Raw genomic sequence first — 14,619 nt, 5'->3', positions numbered from 1 at the left:
AAAGTCTTCTGAAATGGCCCCCTACCCAATACATACAATGTAATGGGGACCCAATTCTGGGCCTGGGACAACATACCCCTTTGTACCCCCCCTGTTGGCGGGGAAAAAAGGGAAAGGTAGAGAGACATGGATACAGCAGGGGAAGGAATGGGATAAAAAGAGGGTCAACAGAGACAGATAAGGAGGTTAAGTACTAAAAGGGCTTATGTACCATGTTAGTGATGTACGTATGTTCTAATTATGCTTTTTTTCTTTTACAACATCCCATATTCAACATCCACTCATGGCCTCAAGGTGAAAGTGCATGGTCCCTCAGATGTATTTGTATGCAGTTGGAGCATTTTGTGTCTGTGTGTGTGTGTGTGTGTGTGTGTGTGTGTGTGTGTGTGTGTGTGTGTGTGTGTGTGTGTGTGTGTGTGTCTGTGTTGCAGGGCAATACTACAGGCAGAAGCCATTATGTCTTTACAGAATTAGATCTACGTGTACATGGGGGTGTGCATGTGTGCGTGCATGTACACTATCCACTACTGTATGATGATATCCTGTCTTTATTGGATTTAGATCAGTGTGTGTGTGTGTGTGTGTGTGTGTGTCTGTTTATACCACAATTTTGTAAATTTCATCCTCTGTACGATCAAAAATACACAATGTGCGATAATTTCAGAGTTGTCATTCAGTTCATTTAGATGCCTTGAAACTACAGTTTGAGTCTTGTACAATAATTTCCTCCCAAAAAGCCCCTAAAAACGTAATTTTTAGGTTTTGGTATGATAATTCAGCATTTTCCACCTGGCAACACGGTCCTGAAATCATCTTCCAGCAAATGGCTGTTTGACCTCCTGTTTGACCTGCGCTGCTTTGTCTGGCTTCTGCAGATCTGTCTGTGTCCACACTGTGTCTACTTGCACCTCTGTGTAATGTTGCATGTCTTTAAAAGCATCTGAAACATCCGTCACATTCATTCACACATACACGCGCACACGCATGCATGCTTGGAAGAGCATATTTGTTGGGGTCCAGGAGAGCTAATTGGGATACAGACGATGGCATCTGGGGGTTAATGACAGTCAGCATTGCAGACACGGCCCCTGTGTGTGTGTGTGTGTGTGTGTGTGTGTGTGTGTGTGTGTGTGTGTGTGTGTGTGTGTGTGTGTGTGTGTGTGTGAGTGACGTGAGCATTCACTAACTCGGACATCCTGACATTTTTGACTGGGGGAAACGTGGAGGAGGCGCCGTTCCAGAAAAGACTTGCAACATTCAACTTGTGCCTTGTTATAGTTTGTGGTGAGATGAAGCGTTCTTAAACTCAAGTTTTGGCATTATTCCTATTTATTCCTACCGATACTGCAGGCTAAAGCGTATGATGGCATCCTGTTTATTGCATTACATCAGCCATTTACAACAGCAACAGAGAACACTACCACACTATTACTAACACACTGTTACACACTATAACACAAAAACAGAGTGTTCTGGACATATGCATGCAAATACAGATCCATGTCCCATATACACATGCAGGCGCGCGCGCGCACGCACACACACACACACACACACGCACACACACACACACACACTCACCCACAAACTGTGGAATAGGTTCTGCACACCGTCTTTGTACACGCACATGCACACGCACACACACACACACACACACACGCCTGTGCTGATTAGTTATAACACCCACCAGACAGACAGACAGCCAGCCATTCATGAATTGTGTAGCCTTTCCTTGCCTCGCATCCTTGTTTAGCCGTGCATTACCTTACATTACCTCGGCTTACCTTACCAACCAGCCTTGCATTGCACTGCCTTTGCTTTTCACAGGCACATTCTCAGACATCACAGGCATGTTCAGAAGGGCTCTTCTGAGTCTGAGATAGGTGACTGTGAAAAAAGAAGACAAAAGAAAAAAAATGAGGACGAGGAGGAGAATGTGTCACAGCAAGCCCACAGAGAATGAATCATGTTAGTTCAGGAAATAAGCAGTGAAAGAGAATAGAGGAGGAAAAGTGGCAAGAAGAGGAGGATGAAAAGGAGGAGGGTGAGGAGGATGAAAAGGAGAAGGGTGAGGAGGAAAGAGGAGGATGAAAAGGAGGAGGGTGAGGAGGATGAAAAGGAGGAGGGTGCAGTAGAGAAGCTGACCTGTAAAACATGTAGACTGAATTCCAAATGGAGGTCAGTGGCGCCATGACTCCGTGTCAGTGTTGCCAGATTGGGCTGTTTCCCGCCCAATTGGGCTGCTTAGGATGGCCATGTGCAGGTAAAAATGGCATGTAGCAGAAAAACCCGCCGAATTTTTGCCATAGAAATCAATAGAATTTGGCAGGATTTTGTGCTTCTAGGCGGGTTTTGAGCATTTCTTGGGCTGGAAATCATCAGCCTCATCTGGCAACCCTGCTCCCTGTCTACATAAACGGGTGTCTGATCAGATGTGATTTCCGTCGTGAGGGTATCTGCCAAGGTATTCATTACAAACGGCACTAAAGAGAGAGCTGCCCTACGCATTTGACAGTTACGGCGATTCTATGGCTGGAGTTACGTTCTTCACGTTAGCGCTTAGCTTACGTAAAGCTAGTTGAGCGGAGTAAGGCCGAAAGACGACAGACTCGTAAAACGTAAAATAGGCTATAAATAGATACAACAATGTAGATTTGTCGCTTCAGTGTTTCATAGCTAGGTAAATAAGTGTCAGAATGAAGACTGTTTTACGGTAGTAGGTCAGGTGGCAGCCATGTTTGTCCCCTGTTGAGAGGAAGGTGGCGCACAGCATTTTGGGTAGCAGGCAGCAGTATGTCAGATCTGATGTTGCCCTCAAATATCCCTTTTATGCCCACAAATTCAAGCAACTGCCAGAGGAGGAAATAAAGCAATTTTTCGTTTGGCATCACACTTGATGACTCAATGTCCAGTTAGCTGTGTGGAAGGACGGCGACTTTTCCTGTTTGGAATTCATCCACAGTGTAGACGTGGAGGGTGTGTTCATTTAAGGACGATTAGTCTGGGTAACTCCTGTGGTTTTGTATACAGGTCAAAGTGTCCATGAAAGCAGTGGTCTTCAGATGTATTCCCCTTGTTAATTGATACTCGTTAAGTTTAACAACCTTCATTGAGGTCGGGCCATGTGACTGCATTTAAGCCTCACCTGTGAACAATAAACGCTCTGCTCATTTTCACCCAAAACTGTGTTGGTGCCTGTTCCTTTTACAAGGGAATGGTCCAGATATGGAGGGGGAATTGTATTGTTTGAACTTCTTGCTTTGGCTTATACTTCCCACATGACCATCCTTCAGTTGTTGTTCTTTGTCTGATATGTCTCTGTTGTTGCCTCAATCCTCATCCTCAGCCTCACAGACCTTTTTCATACTTTGTCCTCTACTCCGCAGCATGATTTCAGCTCAGATGATAGTACTGCAGCCCTCCTCTCCATGACCCCTACTGTATTGTTAGGCTCCAGAAGAGTAGATGCAGGTGTCTTTCTTAAGACTTAATCTATTTCTTCAACAAAGCAGTACAACACTTCACTGGGACGACACAGACCTCCTGGCTTGTCCTTCAGATCCACTCAAGATGTTAGTAGTGTGGGACTGGCTGTGGTTAAACTTAAACTGCCTTGCATACATCACACACCTTCTGCAACCTCACAACTTTCTAACTTTGTGACTGGTGTATCCTGCTAGGTGGAATACAATGCATCGGTCCGTTGTACTTAGCACAGGTGTGGTGGCTCGTCCCATGTGTCTGACCTGTTTTCCACCAACTTGTGTAATAGTCAACAAGTACACAAATTTACTTGTTGCCAGACTTTGTTGGGGTGACCTTGCCCACAAAGGTCCATTCCCAGGAGTTCCAGGGGTTCGTTCACCAGGGGGACATGTTATGTCACTGGACTTTCAAGATGCAAGAAATGAGTGAGAAAAATATAACGATAGAAAAGTGATTTACCTCAACATACTGTACTTGGAATATATGATGGCTGGGGCTTGATGGTAGGCCAACTCTTCTGGCAGCCAGTGCATTCTGACACGTAGTGTTGGAAAAGAACCAACATTTGAACATGTGAACAATGACAAGACATTGAGGGGCTTAGCTTGTCACCTGAGCCAGTGTGAATATCTGTGTCCATCCCAACATGTGTTAAAATTTGTGTCAGTTGTAAATCCAAATAATAAAAAACTCAATTAAGCCCCAGGGAAAACAATCACAATTTACTGTAATGTAATCTACTGCAAGTAGCCTACTTACCTTATAGAACGAAGCCTCCCTCTAAGGCATGATCTGCACTGGAGCTTGCCAACTCTGCTCTTGCACGAGTAGCTATGTTGAAAATACGATTGAAAACGGTTTCTTGACGCTCGTTGTCCATTTCACAGGTGCAACTAATCACTAAAACAGCTGGCTGATACGACATCGTGGAGGTGGTTATACTCATGAACGACCATCCGTGTACTTTGCTCTTAAATTTGCGTTACGCCCCTTTATGGGTGAAAACAAACCGAATTTCTCATTGACTTACATGGTACATTGGCTAGCCTAAATGAACACATTCCATGCTTCAGCTACGACTGTTTGGCTATATTATTTGAACAGCCGGCAACACAACACGTTTTCGGCATGTTGCGCGTGAACAACGCTAGTCTACAGGTCTGTATCTTTCGTTTATTAAACCCCAATATCACCAATTGACTTGCATGGGTTGTTTTCCCCCACAAATGGGCGTAACGCACATGGAAAACGTCACACCGTTCATGAGTATTGCATGGTGACATCCTACTCAGATATTATCAACATGCTTGAAGACACATGGGGTGAGTGGCTTGTCCTGTGTGACCTCTCAAGGTGACATTGCCATAAAGACTGCCCGCAATCATGTTAAAGTGATACTGTCCCATTTTTGGAAATAAGCTTATTTTACACCTTCCCTTGAGTTAAATAATAGGGTTTTACCGTTCTCCTGTACTTTCAACCGTTCTCTGGGTATGGCAGTGCACTTAACATTGAGTGCTAGCTTGGAGGTAAAATTTGCACTGCCATCCCAGAGAACGGTTAACTCAAGGGAAGGTGTAAAATAAGCTTATTTCCAAAAATGGGACAGTATCACTTTAAGCTCGATACAAGCGTCGGATCGTCATCTCATCCGCTGTCATGACACACTCCATTTCCATCGCACCAAGCTCTGATGCCTTCATTTTCAGTCGATCAAATACCTCCAATATCCCTGGCCGAAACTTGATGTGTTGCATCCATCTCTGTAGTGTTCTCAGTCCTGGCAAAGTCACTTGCATTCCGGTTTTGTAACCTAATGGCCCACAAGCCAAATGATGTTTCACGGGCACGGTGTATTACGGTGCCGTGGCCTACGGACACAGTGCATATGGTCACCATGATGGATAAAAATTGTGACTCCCTAAAATCCGGAAACTCCGCAAAAGACGGACGAAAGAGGACATCCGGTTGTCAGTGTTCAACGTGTGGCCAAATTAACTGCAGCTGTCAGTCCGCAGTAATTGCGGGGGATAATTAAGGACAGCTGACAAACATTCAAGGTGTCCAATGACTGTTCCACACTCCAACCCTGGCGATAGTGGCATTGGCAGTTTACCTTCATGCCTCGTAGAAGAAAAGTGACTCTCCTACGCTGTGATGATGTCTGCAATCCCTCTTATCTTAACTCTCTTTGGTGATGGCCGAAGAAACTCGGCACAGAAGAACAATCTCTCGGGTGGAAATGCATTGGCCACAGTGCAGTATGGGGGCGTGGCCTGAGGACACGAGTGGCTGGAAAAGTAACTCCCTTGCGCATGGTCAGTGGGTAATGGCTACAATTTCCGTACTCCGCAAAATCCGGAAACTCCGCTAAAATATGCCTAAAGAGGATATCCGGTTGTCAGTGGTCAGTGTGTGGCCAAATTAACTGCAGCTGTTGGTCAGCAGTAATTGCTGGGGGTAATAAAGGACAGCTGACAAACATTCACGCTGTCCTATGACCTGTTCCACACTCCGACCCTCGCGGAAGTGGCATTGCATGCTTCCCTGATGCTTTCAGTACTGGCCGTAGAAGAAGAATACAATTTCCGTACTCCCCTCGCCATCATTTCGTGCTACGCTGTTATGACGTCAGTAAGCCCTCCTGTCTCTATTTTTGTTTTCTTCTGACTGCGCGACACTAGCTGTGCACAACTCAACCTCTGATTGTTGGAATTGTTGTATTGTTGTCAGTTTAAAAAAAATGCTCACGTGGTTAGCTGCCAGTGTCTTGTCCCTCCTCACAACATTGTGTTTATGAAAACAATGAACCCATGTATATAGATGGGTTTTCTTTGTTTGTAAAAACGGTGTTGTGAGGAAGGTTAAGTTGTGAAATACTGCTGGAATAATACTTTTGCTTTTACAGTGTTTTTAGACCATGTCCATGGTGATATCCCACTTTAATAATCTGAAGTTGAATTGAATTGAATTGTGTGGGTGGCTGAAATAATGAGTCAATGTAAAATAATGTTTATTTGGGACTTAAAAAGATATTTAGAAGGCTAGCTTAATTATTTGATTAATTGATTGCATTTCCTCACTTTCTAAATATAACCAACCAAGGGTGGAATAATTGAATTTCAAAGGATAAAAGATTTAAGCTGGAGGCTGTATAATCACACAAAAGATTAAACTTGGCTCATGCAGCCGCAACCATAAATCAGACGAGCAGACTGGGCTCCCTTTTTTGTAGATGGGGAAGAGCTCAGCGATAAAATGAGCACTAACAAATAAAGATGATTTGCTTGAAATGCCTCACTGGGCCTAACAGAATTGCCATTGTACGTTAGTGTCTCGATTCAATAAATCCATCCATGCAATTCCTTAGTCTGACATGTTGGAATGAAGCTAATGCGACTGCTGTTCCACTTTGACCTTAAAGATCACAACTTGACCTTGAGGACCTCACTATGGCCTTGACCATGGACAGTACTGTGACCTTAAGGGCAGTATTGACTGTAGCTGTGCAGGTCATTGTGCGGCACTGTGACTTTCTTTGACTCCCATGCATTCCACTCACTTCTAAACTAGTGAGTGCTAAAACTGTGCCCTGATATGACCAAAACAATCCCTGACTCTAATCTCTCTCTCCGTCTCTCTCTCGCACACACACACACACACACACACACACACACACACACACACACACACACACGCACACACACACGCACACACACACACACATCACAGCATTAAAGTTTTGCTCGATTGGTTTGGCTAATTTATTGAAACTGAGATGACATTCCTCAAGCTTTAAGGTAAATTGGCCAAACAGACTTACACTTCTTCAAAATTTCAGATAACCAGCAAAATGTCATATGTCTCCCAAAATGTTCATCCTTGTATCAAAATGAAGTCACTCTCCCATATAAATAGTCAACACCATAAAAATAGCATAGATCCTTCTCAATTGCTTTGGCACATTGTTATTCATTTCATACTTCTGTCAAAATGAACTGGACGGTGAAGCACAACTGCATGGATCCAACTTCACGTGTTCATACCGCTCCAAAAGTACTTCACCTATGTATCAAAACTAAATGTTCTCCTCACATAAATCATCAGTGCCCCCAAAATGCATTGTCACTTTGGCATTGTGTAAGTACTATAAGTCAAAATGCTTAGAGGTTTTGTCTTTATGAGGTCAGGCTAAAGGAATACATTTTTTCACACCACGCGCACACACTGTACTAGTCATTCTGCTGAGGAAATGTCACTCTTTATTCACAAGTACATTTTTACACATTACTGCAGCTAGGAAAGAAAAAAATACATGTATACAATATACTATGCATACAAAATAAAAAAAACCCTGCAAAAAACAAAACAAAATACAAGTTACAGTAAAACAAAACAAAAACAGTCAAGCATCACAAATGAAATAGTAACATTCTGACTACTCTGCATCACTCCCCTAGAGATGGGATTTATGACTCTTTGACGGGATCCGGATATTAGTGGCTCGTTCCTTTCAAAGAGCCGTTCAAAAAACTGGCTCTTTTGGCTCTTTTTTTTAATTATGTAGGCCTATTCAGTGTTAAGAATGTAATATTTTGACTCCATCTCAAGGTAATTTTGTCTAAACAACAACTGATTATTCTCCTGCTTCTACAGACCGTTTTTGCCTCTCTTTGATGTAAACAGTTGTGTTTTTTCCAAAATGTAATTACTCTGGTTGAGGTCACGTGCTTAAAATGAATGAAAAATGAACGAAATAACGGTCGAGTGGCTGCCCCAGCTGTGATCCGGTTCCCATCGTTCACTTCAGGGAGCCGTTCAAAAGAACCGGCTCGTTCATGAACGACACACCTCTACATTCCGCTCTCTCTCCTCCTCGTCATCCTCCTCATCTTCCTGGCCGTGCATCCTCTGCACTCTGTTTGGCCATAAGTTTTCATCAACATCGCATCTGATGTTTTCCCTAGCAATGCACCGTGGGAAGAAGCGTGAAGCGTGAATGCCTCAGCCATCCTCTACATCGATAGCCTGTTATGTCATCACAGGCAGCATCCATGGCATTGGGTGCATCCCAATATGTGTCCTTGCCTCCTCCACTTGTGCTTGTCTCCTCGTCCCTCCTCCTGGCCCCTCCTCCGTGGAGAAAACGATAAAGTTTCCCAGCTGTCAGCCTCGCCACAACAACTTTTGAGGGACTGTTTTTCATTCACCATCCCAATTGCAAATGAGAAAAAGACTTTACAATTGAGCTTTTGCAAGATATTGAAATATAATGCTGTTGTCAGTGATGTCATCATGACGAGAAGCAAGTGGAGGAGGCAAGTGGAGGAGGCAAGGTCACATATTGGGATGCACACATTGAGGAGGGACCTCTGGTTCTGGGCATGATGCTCGTACACCCTCCATCTCCACGCAGAGAACAATTCCTCTATGGGGTTGAGAAATGGGGAATAGGGAGGTAGTGGGACGTTGTGCATTCTATGGTGGGTGTCAAACCACGCCCTGATGCGATTGCCACGATGGAAGCTGACATCATCCCAAACCACAACAAACGGGTAGGTGGAGCTCTTCGAGACCCCTCTCATTTTCGGGAACTAAATCTAGGTAAAGACGATGCAGGAAAAGGAGGAGCTTCTCTGTATTATATGGCCCTAAACTTGCCATATGTGTAGCCACACCATTTTCAGAAATGGCTGCACACATGGTAATATTCTCCCCCCACTGCCCGGGGACATCCACTGTGGCCCGCTGGCCAACGATATTACGGCCACGCCTGCGACCCTTGGCCAGGTTGAATCCTGCCTCATCGATAAACACTAGGATATGGGGGGTTTCATTCCCCTCTAGTGCCAAGATTCTCTACAAAAGAGAAAAATAAACCAAATCAGTCATATGGCTCACACAGTCACAGCAGTAATACTCTTCACAAAGTCAATGTAACCCACTGTGATCCAATCCCAGAGTGCAGGTATATGCAGGGATTCTGCAGGTAGTGTTCTGACACAAGTAGAAGGGAGACATGATGATGATAGTGTTCTGTTATAGTTGTTAAATGTAAAATGTTGTAGTCAGATGCTGTATTGTACAGTAAAGCTGTATTCCAAAGGTAAAGAGGATATTTCTACTGGTAACCCAGAGAAATTGGAACCTCTACGTAGTGTAGGATACTTGCAAACTGATACTCTGGCTGAGTTTCGATCGAATGGTACTCTATAGATCTGCTTCATGGTCATGTGATTTTTCCTCAGCACCCGGTTCCATTGTGGCTGTGCTGATGGTGTTGATGTTTTGGAAGACTGTGTTGTTCTGGAGGATTGTGTTTCGGATCTGTGACATTGTGACTGCATTATTTGCAATGACTATGTTGCATATCTCTTCTTCTTGGCGAGGAGTGAGTAGTCTTCTCCCACCTATGTGACGCTGTCGCCCAATCCTGCACATAGACACAGACAACATGACTTTTTGTGGTGTTTTTGTTACATGGGTAGATGACAGATAGGCTGCACATTTTTTTTTTCACAAAACATTATTTATGAGGGAAAAAAGTATATGTCGACGTAGTGCAGCAATTGATCTTTCAAAAAATCCAAGTGGTCACAATGTAGGTCTATTAATTGATTATTTATTTACGTTGATAAAGCAATTTGCTGAAAATATGTCCTTTGGTGTGACGTTAAGAAATATGAAAATGAAAATGAAAGAAAATGAAAGCCCATTGGGAAACTCCAACTCCCATTGTCATTGTGACACAGCACTCCACAGCACATAAGTGAACACTGCACACTACGAATTGCATTTATGCCTCACCCGTGCAAGGGGGCAGCCCTCAGTGGCGGCCCATGGGGAGCAGTGCGGTGGGACGGTACCATGCTCAGCAGTGTTGGGAAAGTTCATTTTGTACGTGAACTAGTTCAAGTTCAAGTTCACAGCTCTCAGAATGAACTAGTTCGTTCATAGTTCATATTTATTTCAAAATGAACTAGTTCATTCATAGTTCACAAAATAAATGAACTAGTTCATTTCAGTTCACCCCCCCCCCCCAAAAAAAAAAAAAAAAATCAAAATTCATTGAAAAAGCCCATATAAATGCTCTCTGTCTCATGCGCAAAATGTGCCTTCCTGCAACATGCCAGCAGGCAGCTTTCTCTTGTTGTTGTTGCTGCGTGCGGCGCATTTTAACTTAAATAGTGAAGCGAGAGCACTCCACACTAATTATTATTATTATTATTATTCCGAACGCCCAGAAGACGGTCGCTAGAGGCGTTAATCTAAAAAGTCACCGGAAATCAGAAAACTCGCACACTGCTGGCTGGTTGCTGGCCGCTCTGACTTTAAGTAGAGCGATGCCTGCTGTTTGCTTGGTCCCGCCTCTTTGCACGAGACTAAAGACAGTCGGAGAGAAAGGTGTCTGACGCTGTCAGAGAGAATGGATAAGACATAATATTAGACTCTCTGACATTGTGTTCAGTAGCGGTTTCTGCAGGAATATTAATGAAATCTGGTAACTACGGAATGAACGGAATGAAGAACTAATGAACGTTCACGTTCACGCTCCAGATGAACGCGTTCATAGTTCGTTCATCATCTAGAAAATACTGTCCGTTCAGTTCACGTTCGCTCAAAATATGAACTCGTTCATGAACTTTCGTTCATTGAACGCGTTCGGGTACATCACTGATGCTCAGGGTACCTCAGTCATGGAGGAGGATGGGGGAGAGCACTGGTTGATTACTCCCCCCACCAACCTGGCGGGTCGGGAGTCGAACCGCAACCTCTGGGATGCAAGTCTGACGCCCTAACCGCTCACCCATGACTGCCCCCGCTCACCCATGACTGCCCAAATATATATATTAAGTAATGTAGAAATGGCTTGATGGAGTTTTATGAACATTGTTACACTCTTCATATTTATTGCAATTTTTTAAAGTGTTAATTAAATGAGAAATTACCATTTAAGTATTTTTTCCCCATTAGAGGTGAGCTTATTAGAAACCTTCGAGGAAATACAGGGATATCTTTCTTTTTAAATTTTCAAAATTGTCCGAATTTATACTAACTTTTCAGGGATGATAATTTGTTCTTCCCTAATGCAATATTCAGTTTTTATCAAATTATATTGTTAAGTTCAAACAAATATTTGAGCATTTAAAAAATGTCACACCGTAGGACATTCATGTCACGCTAAAGGACAGAAATGCAAAACAGAGCCAGAAACAAATGTATCAACATGATTATTTTGTCTTTTGATCATAATGTAATGTTGTAGTCAATATGGACCTACACTTTGCACTTATAAGTCTTTGAGTCATAGCTTATCAGCCTATCTTAACACTTAATGACAACCATGAGGTTCACAACATGGACACTAGTTTGATCATGTAAAACATTGACAATTTCGAAAGCATGAATTTACTTAATTTTCGCCGATAATTGCGATATTTTTTTACAGCCACGCCTTGAGGACGGTCTGACCTATCTTCTGTATAAATTTCAAGCCTCTAGGCATTTTCTAACTGTTCCTGTAGGTGGCAGAAGTGTCCTTAGGAACAGTCAAGGCAGGGCTTTAGTTCAGAGCAAGAGGAAATGTCAAGACAAAAACACCCCTTTTTTACTATTATAATCTCAAAAGTAGCATAGCAAAATCATTTTTGAAAGTAAAGCACCTGTGACAGTAGTCTACTTTCTTGCCCTCTGATTTTAACACAGGCAGGCTACTGATTTTAGTGTCAGAGCCTGACCAAAAAAAAACCTTCCTCTCATGACCAAAATACAACCCCCTGTTGCTATCTAGCTAGAAGGCATTGTAGCTAGCTTGCCCAAAATACACCATGAGATGATCTGTGTGGCAACCTTTCATTTTGGATAATGTGATCAGCCTACACAACATCAGGATGATGCTTATCATCTAACAGGAGAATGCACGGGACTAGTGGTGATGTGTCACCTCAGTTGGGAATGCTTGGCTATAAAGTTTGCTACGCTAGCTAGCTAGCTAGCACGAAATCGCTAACAACTTACAACTAAGCCTAAATAAAGGAGCCTTGGTAAGTCAACTATTTTTTTTACTCATTCTACAGTTATTTTTTATGGATCTGTATAGTATGATCAGCTTACTGTATCATCAAAAAAGACAGGGGGTTGCAGATTCTTGGAACACAGTAGCCTTTGTGTCTGGTCAGATGCATTCAGCTCACATGAGAAAGCATTGCACTTAGCCTCAGACCAGCTAGCCTTCACCACTCCAATCGGCTTGTGAAATGTTGGATATGTGATCAGTACTTCATCAAAAGAAAATTCATTGAACAATATATGACAAGATCACTATAGCAGAACCATGATGACAGTAATCATCAATCTGCAAATTGTCCGCTCTGCCAAAGAAGCTGCAGTAAGCTACGCTAAGCGGAGCTGCCTGCCTACCTGCCTCCCTCCCCCACAAGACACAACACGGTACTATTTCTGGAGGAAATAAACCAGCTGTGATTCGTTCTCCAACGAGGGGAGAGAGAGAGCACAATCAGAGGGAGGACGATGAGTTCCTGGAGTTAGGGGCACCTGCTGTCATGATCCATTCTGCGCGCCAGCAACTAAACCAAAACACCCTTGTTTTCGAGTCCACCCCCGTTATATTTCAGTATATTAGGTTGAAAAGGTCATACAAACGATCTTTTGTTCAGGCTACAGATGAAAGAAGACTCTGTAATAGCATCTGATAGGTTTGGAGTTGTTAGGACGATGCCATTATGGGCAAAAACGTTTGCAGTTATAGTTCTACTTCAAATGGCGTTTTCTCAGCTTTTTGGCTAGAAAGCAGCATTTTGGCGAATTCCACTTAATTTCAACAGATGATTATGAAAGAACGGAAAGGGGTAGAGAGACACCGTTTTTTTCTGATGACAGATGAGTGTCTAATCTGTGTTTTGATAGGTATGGTGTTGACATAGACACAGAACTCAATTTTCTGTGAGCCTCCAAAAAACGCCCAAAATGCTGAAAAATCTCTGGCACTCCGAGGTACTCTTTTATGAAAATGGCTGGCAGCCAATGAGTTAAGAGCCTGTGACAGCAAAATGTTCACGTCACCTACCCGCATACTGCCAATCACTATAATGACTGTATTGCATACTACTTCATTCTGCTATGATTTTGTAGCTTTGTTAGGCTACTGTGCTTACAAATGAACAGCAATACTACTGTAATGTGCAATGCTGCTTTTTGTCTAATTTAGAGTACAACTGTATTTTGTTTGTCATGGTACAATAGTGTGCTGTATCATACTGTAACATTGAGGTGAGATTTTGCAGTAGTCTATGCCCCCCCACACTCTCTCTCTCTCACACACACAAACACACACTCACACACCACACACACACACACAGGATAACATGCTGTAGTTCCCTCATTGCCTGAGTGCATAGGCCTACCTGTTTTCCCGGCGAAAGGTCTGGATGATGGAGGACACTGTGGAGCATGGCACATTTGGTTGCACTCGGCACCCTGCCTCTGCCATTGTGAGACGATGGTTGACAACATGATCAATTATGGTGGCCCGAATTTCATCCAGTACACGATGTCTGCGAACTCCTACTCCACCACCATGAACCCTCACTCCTCCTCTTCCTGCTCCTCTACCACCACGCACCCTCAATCCTCCTCCCCTTGCTCTTCCTCTTTCCCTACCCCCTGGATGTTGGCCTTGTATTTGTGGTCTCTCCATGCTGACATTGGGGAAAAGTACTAGCACCAGGCCAAGCTGTATATATACAGCAATGTCAGCATTCAAAGTCATAGACAACACCTGTCAGGTAACTCAACAGACTGATGGATTGGTCTCCTGCAATGCGGGCCACTCCTCCTCATCAAGACTTGCTTTCACCTGTTACCTACTTACCTGATTGTCATGAATGTATGAAATATTCCATAATATGTGACTGTATTGTACTACAGTTTCTTAGCTACTTTTGGCAATTGAGCAAACTATTCTGCATATGGTGACTCATTCAATGGCATTGTGCTGACATGTTTTGGGGAGAACAGCCATTTCACTGAAAACCAACCACTTGGGATAGATTAGCAGCATGCTCATCTTTGGAAGATGTTCTAAATGTAGGCTGATTGTGTGAAATGTAGGCC

At 43.3% G+C, this 14,619-nt stretch overlaps 1 pseudogene; it reads right to left on the bottom strand.

Annotated features, from left to right (window-relative positions):
• Nucleotides 1-809: 809 nt before the first annotated feature.
• LOC134453936 (uncharacterized) lies at nt 810-13,996 on the bottom strand (annotated as a pseudogene).
• Between the last annotated feature and the right edge of the window lie 623 nt (nt 13,997-14,619).

The sequence above is a fragment of the Engraulis encrasicolus genome, chromosome 8 (genome assembly GCF_034702125.1).
Source record: "Engraulis encrasicolus isolate BLACKSEA-1 chromosome 8, IST_EnEncr_1.0, whole genome shotgun sequence".
Lineage (NCBI taxonomy): Eukaryota > Metazoa > Chordata > Actinopteri > Clupeiformes > Engraulidae > Engraulis > Engraulis encrasicolus.
The sequence above is the reverse complement of the archived record's forward strand: the minus strand, read 5'-3'. Positions and strand labels throughout refer to the sequence as shown.